The sequence below is a fragment of the Dermacentor variabilis genome, chromosome 6 (genome assembly GCF_050947875.1).
Source record: "Dermacentor variabilis isolate Ectoservices chromosome 6, ASM5094787v1, whole genome shotgun sequence".
Taxonomy (NCBI): Eukaryota; Metazoa; Arthropoda; class Arachnida; order Ixodida; family Ixodidae; genus Dermacentor; species Dermacentor variabilis.
The window spans coordinates 35,233,262-35,243,287 of NC_134573.1; positions in this window are offsets into that span (position 1 = coordinate 35,233,262).

The window sequence follows — 10,026 nt, forward strand, 5'->3', positions numbered from 1 at the left end:
ATTTCTCAGCACTGTATAAGTCTCACCAAACATATCCAAAACCTCACATACCTCCTCATCTCACATACCCCAAACAATGCCTGATGATTCCTCAGGGAGTCGTGCTAGGGTAACTTCCCAGCTTGATGGACGCACGCAATTTTTTCTAGAAGCTAGCCATTACATCTTCGCAGTAAAAATGCTGACCCCCGAGAGGCTAACTTCGCTGTAAAAGATCGATTCATCTGGTTTTGCATAGACGACCACCGTCTTAATAAGGTTACGCAAAGAGACGTGTATCCTTTGCCGCGCTAGACTGTGCTTCAATTATTTGCAGGGCGCGGAGTACTGTTCGTCACTCGACTTACGTTCCGGCTATTGGCGAGTGCCGATGGCTCGGGCAAATCGCCCTAAACCAGCTTTCCTAACACCAGACCACCTGCATGAATTTAACGCTATGCCGTTTGGGCTTTGCAATGCCTATGCTAGTTTTGAACGGATGATGGACAATCGTGGCCTAAAATGAAAGACGTGCGGATATTTTCATGATGATGCGATCGTCTTTTCTCCTGGCTTCGCCACTAATGCGTTCTGTCTCGAACAGGTCTTCGAGTACTTAACTAACGCAAGCCTCGAATTCAGTCTGAAGAAATGTCGCTTGAAGCCGAACAACTAGCGATACCGCGCAGGGGCGTCTGCGTCAGCAGGCGTTTGGTGTGTTGCGGCACCACGTACGCGAGCACACGAGGGTTGGGCCCTCCCGTGTGTAGTCATGCGCGGCTTAGCCGTGTCCAGGGAAAGCGGGATCCTGGGGGTTGAGCCGATGCAGGGTGTTCGGACCTTTAAGGCCCTGTGGCGGAGGCAACGCACGTCTTTGGCCTCTGTTTCCCGTAGACGGCACCCCCAAACTGACCCACCCGGTGAAAATCGGCAGTCGCCTTTTTCCGGTCCCCCTCTTCAATCTTTTTCTTTCTCTCTCACTTTCAATCTTTCCTGTCGTCTACTCACTTATTCTTACTTCCGAATTTCCGGGCGGCAAGGGATAACGCTGTGTAATATATTCAACCTTAGGTATTAGGTTATAGTGGCGGTGCATAGCTGGCGTCTGCAGGCTTCTTGGAGCCTGTAGCTTAGCCTTGTTGGGCTCGGTGGTGGGTGACTACCACCGCTACTGAATTTTGAAACCATTAAATGGTAGAAGCGTTCCCCCGACTTTCATATCAGCATCTGAAAAGAGGTCGCACCGAAGCAACTTTCCAGTTCTGTTTAAAACCAAGCGAACGTACATTTCCAAAATACCATGTTCATCACAGTGAAGGCAACACAACCGTAAGAAAACTGTCACCATTCCTAGGTTATAAATGCCTCGCAAACACAATTGGACCTGGTTACAAAGCCTCAATGATGGCTAACGGAGACCTCCTTTGAACTAACCAAGAAAGATTAACTAGGAAAGCTAGCTGAACTCGCCGGTATTGATGACATTAAAGTGACACTCTCTCCACACCGCTCACTCAACACAAGCAGGGGAGTTATACCAGAAGAAGACTTCCTGAACCTCAGCGACAAAGAGCTCCTTGAAGGATTTCAGGAGGAAAACGTAATTAAGGTACAGAGAACCGCACTACGACGAAATGACCACCAGGTCCTCACGAAACATGTGATATCGACATTTGGTAGCAGCACTGTACGCAATTCATTCCACGCAGGATATTTGAAAATCAACGTCAGACCGTACATACTGAACCAGAGGCGATGTTTTAAGGGCCAGAGGTGCGGGAATGCATCACAATCATGTAGAGGCAAAGAAACATGCGCGAAATTTAGTGCCAATGACCATCCTTTTGATAACTGCAATGCTCCCGTACTATGTGTCAATTGTAAGGACGATCATCCTGCTTACTCGCGAAGCTGCCCTTGCTGGAAAACAGAAGAAGAAATCATCGCAATCACTGTAACGGGAAAGATTTAATTCTATGAAGCGAGGAAAGGCTAGAGCAAGCACGCTATGCCAGTGTGACGCGGCAGGGGGCAGCGCGACACCCGTTTCAGGAGTCTATAGGCTCCACGTTGGGTACTCTTATAGAAACTCCAACCGCCCCCTTGGTGGCGGCAGCCAGTGCTGCTCCATCATCATCGAAGACGGCACGGCAGACCGCAGTGCCGCAGGGCCCGAAGTTGAACTGAACGCCACGGTCCGGGACGCACGTCTGGACCGATCTGGCTCTCGATCATCCAGCGCGTCGGAGGAGGCGATGGAGGTTGATCCGACAACCCCAGCGTCATTGACGCAAAAGGTCCACGCTCCTTGGAGCACGCCAAGAAGGAAAAACTACTTGTAGCTGCGCCGAAAAAGGGACAGGTAACCTGAACAGTTACCATCCTTAATGAGAGTAGTCAGCTTTTTAACACATGTCACGTACAACTTGTAAGCTCCAACACGTAAGGAAAATTTTCGAATTTCATTAAAATGCCTTTCATCATCCATTGGAATTGCAGAGGCCTGATCCACAATACATATGACATCAAAGCCATTATAAATATGTTATCACCAGTAGCATTCTGCCTTAAAGAAACGAACTTAGGTGCCAAAGACACAAATTTTTTTAAAGGTTTTACTCTTGCACGAAAGGAGCGCGAGCACTCCAGCCGTCTATCAGGAGGTGTCGCTATTGTTGTCCAAGGCGGCATTCCCACAAGGAAATTTGTATTGAGTACCCCGTAGGAGGCTGTAGCTGTCACCGTTTTATCATTTAAGACTGTCACCATCTGTTCATTGTGCATTCCTTCCATACCCATTTCACCACCCGAGACCTGGAAAATTTCATTGACCAGTTGCCGGAGCCTTTTGTTTTTGCTCACCATGTGTTTTCATTGATATTAAACGCGAAGTCCTGAACACCTCATATGGCAGCGACCATCTACCTGCTGTCATCAAACTCGCATCGTCACTATCAATTACAAACTTTAAACCTCATCGTTGAAGAATACATCTTGCCGACTGGCCGCTTTCTGTGAAACATGCAAAACTCGAGGAAGTATTTTCAAGTGAAGTAAGCGTAAAGGAAATTAACGAAAAGTTCACTGCGGTTTTAATTTCAGCAGCAGAAAAGGCAATACCGCAAACATCTGGCCTTGTGGGCAAAAAAATCTATCGCTGGTGGACTCCTGAGTGCACAGAAGCAAAAAAGCATCGATATAAGGCCTGGGGAATCCTATGAAGATACCCCACCTGTGCAAAACGTCTTATGCTTTAAACAGGTCGAAGCCAAAGCAGGATTTATCAGAAGACAGGCAGAAAAATCTTCGTGAAAGAAATACATATCTTCAATAAACAGTTGAGTCACATCTAAAGGAATGTGAGGACAGGTTGGAAAGTTTCGGGCAGATTACTCATCTTACAAAATACCGGTACATACAAGTCCAGGCACACAAACAACAGTACAAGAACAGGCAGATATACTTGGCGAACATTTCTGTGACGTATCCAGTTCAGTGAATTATACGAAGGAATTTCTACAGTACAAACTGTCTGCTGAAGAACAGAAGCTGCCCACTGCCGGCGCGTCAAATGAACCGTACAATTGCCCCCTCACACACAAGAAATAAACAGAGTCCTTTCTGCAAGGAAAAACACAGCGCCAGGTCACGACCTTATTCCCTACGCCATGTTGGCACATCTATATAAAGCATCTGTAGATGCTCCCCTAAAATTCTTCAACATAATCTGGGAATTTAGTATAATGCAAGAAGACTGGAAAAACGCTATAGTATTTCCATTTCTAAAAGCTGGTAAATCCCCAACATCCGCAAGCAGCTACAGACCAATCGCCCTCACAAGCTGTTTGGCAAAACCCATATGAAAGCATTATTAATATGAGACTCTCATTTATTTTAGAATCAAGGAACCTGATAGACCACCATCATTGTGGATATAAAAATGGTTTTTCAACTACTGACCATCTTGTCCGTCTAGACCAAGAAATCTGACATGCGTTTTTACACAAGCAACACTGTCTTGCAGTTTTCTTTGATTTAGAAAAAACCTATGACACCACGTGGAGATATGGAATATTAATAGACCTGGCGGACCTCGGCTTCCGTGGTAAAATGCTGAATTGCCTAGCTGATTTTATCTATAATAGAACATTTCAGGTATATTTGACTCAGTATATTCTCATACATTTACGCAGGAAAATGGCGTTCCACAAGGCTGTGTTCTCAGTACGACACTGTTCATAGTAAAAATGAACTCAGTTAATAAGATTATACCGTCGTCTATTATGCACTCTGTATACGTAGACGATCTCCTAGTGGCTTGCCGCGCCTCAAATTTGTCAACCTGTGAAAGCAGCTTCAAATTGGAATACATAAATTTGCACAATGGGCTCACAAAAATGGTTTCCGTTTCTCCACACAAAAAACAGTTACTGTTTTGTTCTCTCAGAAACGAGGGCTACACAGTGATCCAGTCCTAAAATTGAATGACCCCATACTGCCTGTCGAACAAGACCGTAAGTATTTACGAGTTACCTTTGACACCAAACTAAACTTCCTAGCTCTACACTAAACACTAAAGATTAAAGCAAATAAAGCGTTGAATTTCCTCAAAGTTCTATCTTACAAGAACTGGGGTTCCGACCGAACGTGTCTTTTACGTATCTGCGGGTCTTTTCTGCGCAGCATCCTTGACTACGGCTGCGTGGTTTTAGGGTCAGCCAGACAGTCTTACATTCGGCGACTTGATCCAGTACATAACCTTGTACTGCGACTGGCAAGTGGTGCCTACAGAACATCACCTATCTCAAGTTTATATGTTGAGTGCAATTAAGCTGCCTTACAGCAGCGCAGAGCGTTACTCACTTTTTCCTACGTGCTCAGAGTTCAATCCTCACCACAACACATATGCTACAACATCGTCACACAGTGCTACTCACGCTTACACTACACAAATAAACCAAACATTATTAGGCACTTGTACTGCGATACGAGCAATATTGTCGGGAGTATGAGATTCCTCATGAAATCCTCCAGGTCGCTAAAAAACCACGACTGCCACCGTGGTACAACTTCACGCAGATATGTGACTGGACATTAAGACATTTAAAGAAAAGAGACACACCACATGAACACATTATACAAGAATTCCGTGCTCTTTAGGGCAAGTATCAAAATCATATGAAATTTTACACTTATGAATCTAAAACAAAACAAAAAAAAACACGTGGGTTCGGGTACGGTAATGCAAAATTTGGAAACAAGTATTCTATTACCCCAGCATGTCTCTGTTTTCACTGCTGAAGTTTGCGCTGTATGGACTGTATTTAAAAAGGTTATTATCGACGAACAGAACGATACAATCATATGCACCGACTCCCTAAGTACATTAAAGGCTCTACATCTGAAATCTGTGTGAACCCCTGCTGGGGGATATAATAAACATGGTGGCACTTAACAAATACGCGAGATCAATTGCTTTCTGCTGGATACCAAGCCATGCTGGGATACCGGGTAATGAAACAACTGATAGATGTGTGTCGATGGCAGCATACAAAGACATAACAAACGCAACACTTCCATATAAATATGGTATCCGTGCGACTAGGAAGGCCTTAACGTCAAAGTGGCCACACGAATGGGACCATTGTGCAGACAACAAATTACATCTCACCAAACCCGTACTTGTTGAGTGCAAGTCATGTAACCACCAGGATCGGTTCTTTGAAGTCGTTTTATGCCGTCTACGCATAGGGCACACACACATCACACACAATTATTTACTTACGAAAGAAGACACACCAAGATGCGAGAAATGCCAAGAACCACTAACAGTTATGCATATATTACTGACTGACATATCAAAATGCACAGACGAAACCTCTTGCACGACTTATACCAACTGCATATAGCTTTGCACCCTGCTTTAATTTTACGAGATCCGATAGTCCCATTAGCTGACGTTCGTAAATTCTTAGAAGATATTGGCTTTTTAAATAAAATATGGATCATTAACACAGCCTTCCCCTTCCTAAATTGAATTTTGAAGCACCTCGTGTTTTGCGCAGCATAGCCGTAGCTGCTTTTGCGCCATTAAACCACATTTAACTAACAATTAGCGATACTCGGACACGTGGTTTCTAAAGACGGCATTTACCCGACGCTTCACAACTTCACGCTGTCACCGATTTCCCGAAATCCACGTCCTTGATGGAAATTCGAAGCTTCATCGGGCTCTGCTCATACTTTTTTTTCATTTTATCAGGCCGTGTTATTTGCCGATAAAGGATTTTTTTCAGTTATGTAGTTACTGTTCGTGCAATTATTTGCTGTACTGTGTTTTAATGCGTATAGCATTGTTCGCCTACTTCAGACGCTTTGAGCCTGCCTGGTCCGTCCGTCCGTCCGTCCGTCCGTCCGTCCGTCCGTCCGTCCGTCCATCCATCCATCCATCCATCCATCCATCCATCCATCCATCCATCGATCCATCCCATTCCATGGATCTGTACATTCATCCTCTTATCCGAGTGGTTGCGGTCGTTCTATTGTCATTCCAGCTTCGTGGTATTTTACTCTCGTCATGCCGTCGTCGTCACTTTTATCCTGACCAAGGGGTCAAAACTGTCTAATAGCTTGAATCACTAGTTATGTGTTCGGGGTCGTCATGCCGGCGTCGCCATCGCTGCATCGTCATCATTCCACCTTCGTTATACCACTGTGGTCATGCCGTCGTCATCACACAGTCGTCGTCATGCCGTCATCATTACGTGGTCGTATTATCATTGCCATCACTTCAAGTGACGTCATCCTTTCTTTCTTCGTCGTCGTATTGTAATCATAATGTCGGCATTCAGTCGTAAATATGTCACCCTTATCATGCCATCATCGTCATTGCGTTGCCGCAACACAGACGCTATCATAAAACCGTTGTCATAGTACCGTCATCATCACGCCGCTTTGGTCGTGCCATCGTCGCCTTTCCCGCTTCTTCTTCCGGTTGTCTTCATACGTTGTCGTTATACCACCGTCGTTATACCGCTGTCATAATTCAAGAATTTACATCTCATCATGCCGTCGTCGTTAAATGCCTCTGTCGTTCGATCGATAACATTTCTTTGTCGCCATTCCATTGCCACAGCGTCGGCGTCATGCAGTCGTCATAAGGCCTCCATGCCCACGGGCGACCTCTGCGAACCAACGCTATAGCAAAGTGGGACGATATCGGAGTACGTGGCATGTAGCCGAAACAACAAAACTATTAGAATTACACACTACACGTATTAAATAAACGTGACTTTAAGGACATGGCATGTCGCTACGTTGCTTGACTGCTATTCAATTTACCTTTGACAGTCATCGTGAGGAGTTCCGCCGTATATAATTTATTTTCTTCAGTATGACATACATACAAGTGTTGAAGTTTGGACTAGTTGGTAACGGGTAATTTCAATTGTGTTCGCCGCGCACATATAGCACTAAGAAAAAAAAAAAAAGAAAACGCTGCGCTCATATACTCTCTCTGTCCTTTCTTCCTTGGTTACGTGCGCCGTAAACAACATCTAAATGACATACTTGAGGCGACCCGCCGCGGTTGCTCAGTGGCTATGGTGTTAGGCTGCTGAGTACGAGGTCGCGGGATCGATTCCCGGCCATGGCGGCCGCATTTCGATGGGGCGAAAACACTCGTGTACTTAGATTTAGGTGCACATCAAAGAAACCCAGGTGGTCGAAATTTCTGGAGTCCTTCACTACGGCGTGCCTCATAATCAGAAAGTGGTTTGGGCCCGTAAAACCCCATAATTTTTTTTAAAATCTTGAGGCGAAAAATTCTTCGCATGATTTGTGATGTGTCCTAGAGGTGCGTATACTTTATTTTAACATTAAGGTGTCACTTACTGCATGTACTAACGCAGCATTAGGTACCACGTGTGGTGTGTGGCATCCTTGCTTTGCAGCTTTAGGGCTTAATTTTCTATTTTCTTTGGTATATTCATGCTTGTCAGTGCTTTGTATACGGCCATTCTGGAACTGCATTACAGAAAGTGCATCTTCTATAAGCACTTTTATGCATCAATAATAGTTTCCGTACGCAATAAATATTATTTTTTTCGTAATTCGGCTTGCCTGTTCTGAATTCTGAAAATTATGAAAATTTCACGGGTTTTGGTATTTGCCAACGTATTCTCAGAATGCACCTGTTTCCTTCCTAAGACAACGCTCCTACCTAACCTTTGTCCCACTTTAGCGTGGCTTGCGAGGTGGTACGGATTCAGCTAGCTGGGCGAAATTTAGCCGGCCGCTAGTGACGTAGCTGACGTCATGTCATGTAACGCACAGGCCTGAAACTTCCCTAGGTGGTGATGTCTCAAACACCCTTCGGCGCGGCGTGACAGACAGTAGATGAAGTGGAAAAGTCGAAGGGAGAGGCAAACAAACTTCCCTTTAGGTTGACCAGAGTGCGCGTTGGTACGTTGGTAATACATAAGAACGTTAAAAAGCGCGAACTGGACAGGTATACAAAGTTTGTGTGTATATGTGCCTTTTTAGTCCGTGTAAAGCTTTTCTAAACTGTTTCTATGCCATTTATCCAATAAGCCCTCAACGATTAGTAAAAAGTGCCCCCCCCCCCCTCTTGCTTCGCCTGTCGGTCTCGCGACATCACAAAACAGTGAAAACTCCTAATGTGGTATGACGTGTATACACTGTTTATGTACGATTAGACCGAAGACAATGAGGACAAGTGGCTCTCCGCTATCAAGAGCCCCGATGCCGCGGCGCAATTATGGGCTGTCCAGAGGGCCCACGATGCGGCGGTCGGGCATGGCCTGACTGTCTCAACGTGGAAGCGGCCCGCACCGCGCTGAGTCGCGTACCTCAGGACCTTCATTAAAGTTTTGCATCCATCCATCCATCCATACGCCTTTTTTGACATTAGCCCACTGCTTTTGACCAACTTTGTTTCACGCTGTGCCTACTTCCCTGTCTGTCCCGCGACGTCAAGAAATCGTGAAAACGCACCAAGTTAAAGTGATATGTACGCATTAAAGATGCATGAATATGTCGAACGAAACTGATTTTTTTTTTGGAATAGCTGGAGGCTACCCCCTTCCGAAAGAAATAGAAAATGGCTGCTCGCCGATCGTTCTGGCAGTGGCTTCTAGGAGCTTCCGGGCAAAATGGATTTATTTGCGTAGAATAGCAATTTTTTCGTGGCAGTATAATGCTGTAGAGTCCTTTTGGCCACGTATAGGACATCGCTCTGCCAACTAATCTTCGCTGAGGATCCGTTTCAGCATCAGTTTTAAGCGTCCGCTGCACACGACCGCGATTTTCGACCGGCCACCGCAAGCTAAGCGAGGGAAAACAGACCAATTGCTGACGCCTGCACCACCCAATTCATAATTAGCTCTTCTAATGTTCGGTCGAACACCGTAGGTCTTGTAAATGTATCGTGCTCTGTGTTTTTTTCTTTCATTGATCTGCTTGGTTAAAGTTGGCTAACACCCTGTCCTTTCATTGCGCTGGTTCGGCCCCTTAGAAACCCTCTCCATTTGAGCGTGCTCCTCGCCTCTTGTCAGTCAATCAGATAAGAAAAAACAGTCAAAGTGGGCAATGCTATTCGCCTCGAAAAGAAACAGAAATGACTTCCTAGAAATGAAGAGGGCATTTGATTGCACTGTTCAGACAACGCTGCGGGTGACCACCAGAGGCTTGCATCGGCGGTTGCGTAAATGTGACGTCAGGTAATTGTAATAGAGACGTTTATTTGTGCTGATACAAAATCGGGAGCAATATTATGCGATAATAAAATAGCTATCCGAAATTTTAACAAAGGGAGAATCTCGGAAGAAGCCCTCCACATTCTACTCAAAAACCCTCCCTGGAGAGACATAACTTTTATGCCGTACCGGCCCATGAAGAAGTCCCAGGCAACGAAGCCGCTCACGAGCTCGCCCGAGCACTCTACCACCGGGCAACTCTAGAGCTGCCAGTTCCGGGGATAAAAGATAGCATCATCGCGTACAGGGAAATTGTCGATCATTACAAAGC